Below are 8,161 nucleotides of genomic sequence, written 5' to 3' on the forward strand. Positions count from 1 at the left end.
TATATGCCCTTCTTGGATCACCGACACAGTTTCAGGAAGGTATGATGCTGATGTTTGACCTCCATTTCTTTGGAGAGAGGGAAACTGCTGACAGATGTTGACCTTACAGGCTTGTGAGTCTGCAGTGCTTCCCTATCCTCTCAGAATAGCTTTGATTAGCTCATTTTCTGAATATACTTCAATACCCATTTGTTTTTCCTGGTTCTTCACAAAACACAATACTAGGCAATGTATTGGGAAAATAAAAAGTATTCAGTATTCTGCTAACTGGCAAGTGATTGTTTACTGAACACTTACGAAGCATATCAGAACAAGCAAAACAAGCACATTTAATCAAAATATGTTTCTCTTAATAAAATTACTTTAAATATATTCTGCATGTTTAACCATCTTTGAAACTGAGGCTCTTTTGTTCACTGATAGCACTAATTTGGATTTATTTTGGACATAGCAATGAATGAAAATGGTGCATAAATTCTATTCCCAGACCATCCAGATTAACAACTGTAAAACCCTCCAACCCTCTAGTTGGCAAGTGATTTATTGACATGACATTAAAATGTGTTTTGCTTCAGCATTAATGACAGGAGCTCCAGAACTTCTGTCACTGAGGTGATAAATGGATCCTTACACATTACTGCATTGAAAAACTGGGAATGGTGCCATTTCCCCCTTCACTTTATTGAAAAGCACATCCCTTTACATTTACAGGAAGTAGCAACTTCATTCTCTTTCTGTGATTATAATACATCACTATTTTGTTTATGAATGGTTAATCTCTTTATTTGACCCGTTGATATGGGGAGGGTGTAGGTTAGCAACCAGGAAAAAATACATTGAGAACTGCTGTTTTTTGACCTTCAAAAGGGTAACTGAAATGAATAAACTAGCCTGATCAAATGCAATAGTAGTGAAACCAGCGTGGTCGTGAAACACATTGGCTACACATTTCCTACTCTGTCTGGTTTAAACATATCTATAAAAGCTTATAAAAAAAAAAGAAGGAAAATTATTCTCAAGGACCCATTCCTATAATGACTTGAAACCACTGAACCTATAGCAGTTGTTAAGACATTTAAGCAAATGAAAAATAACAAATTTAATCTTGATGAAAATCTGATATTTGCAAAAGAATATTCCAGATGTGACAAACTGAGTTTTACTGAAAAAGAAAATTAAATTTTTTTAATCAAAATTTTTTACTTAGAGGAGTCAAATACATCTGTGAAAAAGGACTAATTTTAATTAGCTTATTGTTCAAGATTTGGTTTTATTCATTGAAATGAATTCTATTTCAAAACAAACAAAAAAACCAAACATTTTGTGCTGCAGTGACATTTATTTAGGCAAAATAATTCAAATTGTAAAGAAAAAAATAGAATTATACCATGTTCAAACAAAATGAAATATTTTAGCAAATCCCATTCTTTCCTATTATTAATGATGACAAATTTGAGAAAATTTTCTGTATTGACTGTTTGATCTGGTTTGGGAGTGCGCATTGAATTTAAAATTCTCATCAGTTTCCCAGAACATGAAAACCAGTCTCTCTTCTTCTGTCTTAATAAAATATCATAGTGAGGTTAAATGCGGGTCATTTGGTATCTTGAAAAGATTCTGTGTTCAGATGTCCCTGATAAGCTCCTACCTTATTGCCACAAAATACTGCTTCCAGTGTTTCACAACTCAATCACAGCACTGCTATTGATGCACGCTGAAATGGCCCTGGAGTAAGCTTACAAAGGCAGGAGAAAGCAGGAGTGAGAATCAGTGCTGGCTGCCCCAAACAGCCAAAACCATGCCAGCCTCTTTACTTCACTATTTCAGTATGCTCAAGTGGAACAGTTGTTACTCAGATGAAGATTAAGACTGCTGTGTCAAAGAAAGCAGGAATAAACTCATTGTGATTCAGTCAGTTGCTCTGACCTGAAACTCAGTAGAAAACACTACCCAGACCAGTAATAAGTTCTGCATCTGCCGTGCAGACGATCCATTAGAAACCCAAACATCCAGAAGTTAACAAGACAGTATCAATATTTTTTTAATGTGTCTGGAGTTCTTCACAACTCTAACGTGAAAAATTGGATTGAAACTCCTGAGAGAACAGCTTTTCTTCCTCTAGTTAATCTGCAGATCCTCACACAGCCTTCCTCCAGCATATGCGTGCATCTGAAAGATGGATAGGAAGAATGCAGAAAGTGCTCTTGTATGGATAAAGCGAACAGAACTTTGATATAGCACTAAAAGGCTTAATAACTTTTTGTCTGTTTAAATGCATCCAAACACTTTTTAATTAAGCTTTCTTCCCATTCTTCATAACAATAGCACAGCAACAACTTTGTTAATTATTTTCCTGTAAAGACAGACAAACTCATCACAGTAACTTTTGCTATATTACTGAATGTCTGTTTGCTCAGGAAAATGAGGGTAGTTCCTCAGATTTCCACGTAAAACTCTCTGCTGTGAATCCCAGGAGCGTTGTTCCGTGTGAAAGGTTAAATGTAGTTTTCCCAAGTTTATGTAGGTTTCCCAAGTTATATAGGAAACACTCCTACTGTTCAATAGTGCAGAATGCAATTTGAGTGTAAGGTCAGCATTAGTAAAAGGGAAATATGAGCTGTTTTATACTTGAGCAGAAATCAAGGCCTTACAATATTCCGGTAAAAGTTTCAGTACTGTGAGAAAAATGATGATGTGTTTTTTATTGTTATGAAATGCCTGATAAAGACTGAAATACAGTCAGAGACATTTCAGTAAAGTTTCTATTGCACTGCCTCCTGGCATTTTATCAGATCAGACGGATGTGGGCAACATATACTATTACCAACTTCAGTCTTCCATTCAAACCCTCCAGAGGATCTGAGTGGATTTGTGGAAGTGCATGGCTGTGAAGTGCTGGTATCTCCATGTGGTCCCCAGTAAAGCTGATGCTAGACAGTGTTTTGTAGCCTGTTTTCAGAGAGAAGAGCAGGTGGAGAAGCTGTCACAAAGAGAGTGGTTAAGATTAGGACATGAAATATCAGCTTCTTTGGGTATTCTATGTTGATTTCTTACATACAAAAACCAAAAGGATGAGGAGCAATTCAGACCTCAGACATTCAAGCGAACAATGGCAAGTGAATTAGGGCGTTAAGCAATGTAAAATCATGCCTGTTAAAGAGAAAAGTATGAGCTACCTAGACATTAGAGAATTCTCAATTAACCTTATCAGCCCAGCAGAGAGGCCAGATTCTTACCACAGCACCATTAAGGCTCCACTGAATGCAGTCAATAAAAGACAGGATGTGCCACAGAGATAAGAATGGGACGATAAAGGCTGCAGATGTTATAATGTCGTAAGTTTGCAGCCCTTTGTGTAACACAGTCAACAGTCCCAAGGGAGAGAAAAAGAGCAAGTTCAGAAAAGAGCATTGAAACAAGCAGTTTCAAGGTGCGTATAATCAGTGGATATTAAGATGTTACAATCACAAAATAAACAAGAGAGTTAGGCGAAGTAGATTATGATAACAAAAGAGAATAAATAGAAGGCTTACCCTTATGCTGGGCTCACCACAAAACACCAGAAAGAGGGATCTCCAGACAAGATCCTTCCTGCTGGTAGCCAGCTCTAAAATAGGTCTAGGAGGGGTGGAGCCTGGCTCCATCCCTTCCAGCAGCACAGGTGAATTGCCTTCACCTGTGCTCCTCTGGCTGACTCGTGGCTCACCTCAGGTGATCAATCAGAGGTTCAGGCCGTGACTCAGCAGTTCCCATACAATGTGGAACTCACAGCAACAGAAATATGAAGAAATTTGGAATTTAAAAGGATTTTGATGTAGTTATAAGGACTGACAAGAGTTTCATGAAATAGCCAGAACAATTTAATGCATAAGCTAATCTTTATTGGATCAGGAGGAGACATAACAATGAGAGACATCTACCCTTAGACTTACTTAGAACACCTACCCTGCACTTACTTAGAAGTTCTTAAATTTTCCATTAAAACTTCTGCTGCTGGATAGCAACTGAGAGTACTGCGCTGCATTTCTAGTATAACAATACCAACATTCCTATGTTGAAAATTGAAAAAGAAAGAATGGAACAGAGTCACTAAAGCTCATAACTTTACACCCTAAAACTCCTAAAAATTATTTTTAAAACCCCTTCCAGATTTCAATGGAAAGTTTCTGTGCACGTTTTCTTTGTGCCTGCTCAGCAATAAATCAGAAAAGAATCTTTCCTTCAAAAGATCAGCATGAGACTAACCTCTGAACACTAAACTCTGAGAAGTAGCCTTGTGCTGCTACAGGATTAGACACTTCTGTGTCTCTTTTCTCAGTAAGCTGTTAACCCTCACCATCTTCTCAGTGCTAATACAATAATTACTGCTACTTGCCAGTTTCTCAGTTTTGTCCCAAATGTGTGGTTAGGTGGTATCCTACCTTATGAAGGTTTTGAATGACTGCATATGCACAATTAAAACTAAAGAGGCACAAATACATGGTAGTTAATAAGTCATAAAGATGTATTTAAAATAGGCCTTTTAAGATGTGATGTTAACACAGTGTCAAGAAGCATCTGATGTGTGAAAAGTTCTACATTCTAGAAGAAACATGGTAAAAAATGATGGAGCACTAGGAAGGGAAGCAGTAATGCATTTGCTCTCTGTGTGTACTTCAAAAGCTAAATTATCTGTCTAATTCTACTCCCACTGGAATCAAAACCCAAATTTTATCTATTTCCAATTAATCACTTTTTCATGGTACAGTGAGGCTTTTGGCACTGTATATTCCATGCAAAGTTTGAAAAGTGCTGATGTCTAGAACACCCTGGTTTTGAATTCATGCTCCAGAGTCTAAAGAAGATATGTATTTGACTGGGTGCCCTCTGAAAAGGAACTGCCACTGATGTGCAGCACTTTCAACTCCTTCATTTTAAAATCCCAGAGAGACTGGATTGGTTTTCAAAATAACACCTTGCTGTCTAATTCAAGAGCAGGCTTGGAGCTATGAGTCCAGGCTAGCATCATTTGCATAAAAATATTAGGCCAAACAGCAGCAGAGTTAAGGAAACATCTCTCTCGGTGTTTTCCCTGAGCTAGCTAGTTCTCTCCCTGCAGTGTGTGCTGCCTGTCCTGAATGCCACACGCAGCACCCAGCACTCCAGAAGTGATGTCTAACCTGGAGCAGCAGGCTCTGTTGCAACATCCCTGTGGAGGTACAGACATATTTCAGCTTCCAGCAAAGCTAGGGAAAACTTGAGGAGAGCCTGTCAATTGAGAAGCTTGTATATGAGAAACCTCTTAATGAACAATAGCAGAAGAAGAACAAAAAAAATTCAACATAGCATGGCATGCATTTTTTACTAAACAGAGTTATAAAGGTAGACCACAGCAAAATAGCCTGATGTTCAGCACAATATATGTCAATAAAAAATTTGTGCATAGAGATCAAAACTTCTGTTTGGATTGAGGAAAATAGCTCCTGCCTTGATTTCAGGACTGAACGACTCTACCATATTCAGAGGCAAATAGTTCCAGTGAATAATTATCCATCCTTGCTACTAGGAATGTGCTACTTCTGTTCTGATTTTGTTTAGTTTCTGCTTCTGTTTCATTTGCTTTTCTTTTCCACTTTTTCCCCTTTCTTCTGTTTTCTTTTCTCCTTGACAAAATAAAAAGCCAGCCACAGTCACTAATCGTTTTCCTCATTTAGGCACTGAGACAGTGACTGAATTACACCTTACCCAAGTTAAGGCTGAGTACCTTGGATTTCAGTGTCTTAATCAGACTTTCCAGAGCACAAATTATTCTTGTTACTCATTTCTGAACTTATTTTTATTTGCTGCTTTTTCAGAGAAACCAAAATTGGACATTTCCTAAAGTGGACTTTGTTGCACCACACAAGAGGCAATACTCCCTCTCTGTCATAGCTGCCTATTAACTCAAAGACCCCACCTGCCAGAATGAATAGTTTCTCTTTAGCCTATGCTGAGTTTTGTGAAGTGGTGCCACTTCTTAAAGAGAGGGAAGGGGTAGGAATTTGTTTAGGGAGTACAGGACAAAAAAGCTGCTGCTTCATCTGAAATGGGGTTGGGGATAGAGTATTTTTACATGGCACAAGTTCTGTGCCCCATCCCTGGAAGTGTTCAAGGCCAAGTTGGTCAGGGCTGCAGGCAACCAGGTCTCATGGAAGATGTCCGTGCTCAAGTCAAGGGGGTTGGAAATAGATGGTCTTAAATATCCCTTCTAAGCCATTCTTTGATTCTATGGGATTTCTTGCCTGTGAAAGCCTGGGGAAGGACAGTAGGACATCAGGGCAGGTTTTGACAGTGTGAGCTCTAAGGATGGGTTGTATATAGCACTGGACCCACCAGGCTCTCCTTGAGGACGAAGACATAACTGGAAGTGAGCCTCCGCCTCAGAAACATTTCATATTAATAATCCTATGTTATCTCTCACTTGCTTCCATCTTTTCTCTCTCTCATTTTCCCATTTCCTTGATGTCAAAATACAGCCATGCACAGTTGTCATTCCTCTGACTGTTGCAGCTCTCCTGTCCTGGGACGTACAAGCTGAAGTTGTTATATTGACACTGGAGTAAGCCAGCTTTTTTTCTGGACAAATGTCTTTAAACTCTGCCAACTCTATCGTGCTGTGAATTTCAGTGTTGCAAAACTATTTTCTGATGTGCAGTGAAGGGATACGTGAACCTTTCATATTTTTTTTTAATAGGAGATAATGTTTAAAATACTTAGCAGTTACTTACCCTTAGCTCTGTCAGAACTGGGAGATGTTTTACAAACAGAATCCTTTTTCTTTCTGCATATTTTGTCTGTTTTCTTAAACAAGATTATTCAAGAGTTTTCACTAATGTTTCCTTCATGTGTATTTCGACCTACTGCTTACCTAGAAGAGAAATGAAACATGTGTTGTTGCTTATCTTTGGGTTACCTAAATCACCTACTATTACTCCTATTCCAGGATTGGATGAATCACATTTTTATAAATGGAAATATATCCAAAAGATTTCTAGATAGCCTCTGAGGTCATTAGGATTAAGTAGCTGGTCTCATTAGTAATTTTGCTGTGTGTTATCTGCATCTTTGGGCTTTGAATCATCTCACATTTTGGCTGTATGTGCCTAAGCCAATTTTGAAAAAGGAAATTAGATTCCTAATTTTGAAAGTTGAATGACATCAGCGTGAATTAGGCTCTAAAATTTGGCTTGGCTCTGTTCTTTGTTTATGCCATGACTGCAGGGCAATCAAAGGCAATCGTGCCTCTTCAAGAAGTTGTAATTCCTTCTTTAACATTGGTGAAATTCTAAATGTGCAATATATTCAGCCTTGAAATTTACTGATGTATTCATATGCTGTTATGACTAATATAGACACTCTTAATTAATAAGTCACAATGCCCTTTTAGGTCCTACTCACTAAGTGGCATGCAACTCAGCTAAAAGGAAATCGCCAGGCAAAGCTCTACCGAGTGCTTTAGAAATACTGTAATGGCCGCACTGCAATTAATGAAGTGTTAGAGATAATCCACCGCCATCTGTCTTTATTTTACTAAGCCACTCAAGTAGAGACCGTATTTGAGGGAAGAAAAGAAAATCCAGGACTGGCAGAATGCTGCAAATGAGTATTGGCAAACGTTTGTTCCCCTTCTGTCCAGCTGTTCAGCATGATCGTGTTCATACCTCCTTTTATTCCCTATTCATGATCTTTCTCACAAACGGGGTTATTCTTTGTATAAATGCCTCATTGCGAAGGAACATGTTTTTATTCTGCTTTTTCCTCTCAGCCAGGGACCCAGCCCAGACCATAAGACTTCCCTGATGGACAGCCTGCGGCTCACAGCGACCTGTCAGCAGGTCTGAGGTGAGCCTCACACAAAGGGCTTCTGCACAGAAAGGCCCAGGACTCACTGCGTCTGATCCCCAACTAAAAGAGAGAATACACGCCAAAAGGACTGAGACTGGCAGGCAGATGGCTCACAAAACCTCTCCACCAGCTACTTCCTCAAATCCCAGCTGGACTGCAGCCCACCAGCATGCACAGGGTGGTCTGAAGGTGGGAAGCTCTTTGTCTTCCTTTTACGAGCGAGATGCAGTGAGGGCAGCGATCTTTTCAAATGGCCATACGTACATGTATATTTATATATACATTTATGAATGTGGAA

At 38.9% G+C, this 8,161-nt stretch overlaps 1 long non-coding RNA gene across 1 annotated transcript; it reads right to left on the reverse strand.

The window, feature by feature from the left end:
- Positions 1–352: 352 nt before the first annotated feature.
- Positions 353–3,573, reverse strand: LOC125691053 (uncharacterized). The gene is made up of 3 exons (XR_007375897.1): positions 3,534–3,573; positions 2,825–2,980; positions 353–2,169 (listed from the first exon to the last, which is right to left on the reverse strand). It is a non-coding gene; the product is annotated as an uncharacterized LOC125691053 (long non-coding RNA).
- Positions 3,574–8,161: the final 4,588 nt, after the last annotated feature.

This window comes from Lagopus muta, chromosome 3 (assembly GCF_023343835.1).
Source record: "Lagopus muta isolate bLagMut1 chromosome 3, bLagMut1 primary, whole genome shotgun sequence".
Taxonomy (NCBI): Eukaryota; Metazoa; Chordata; class Aves; order Galliformes; family Phasianidae; genus Lagopus; species Lagopus muta.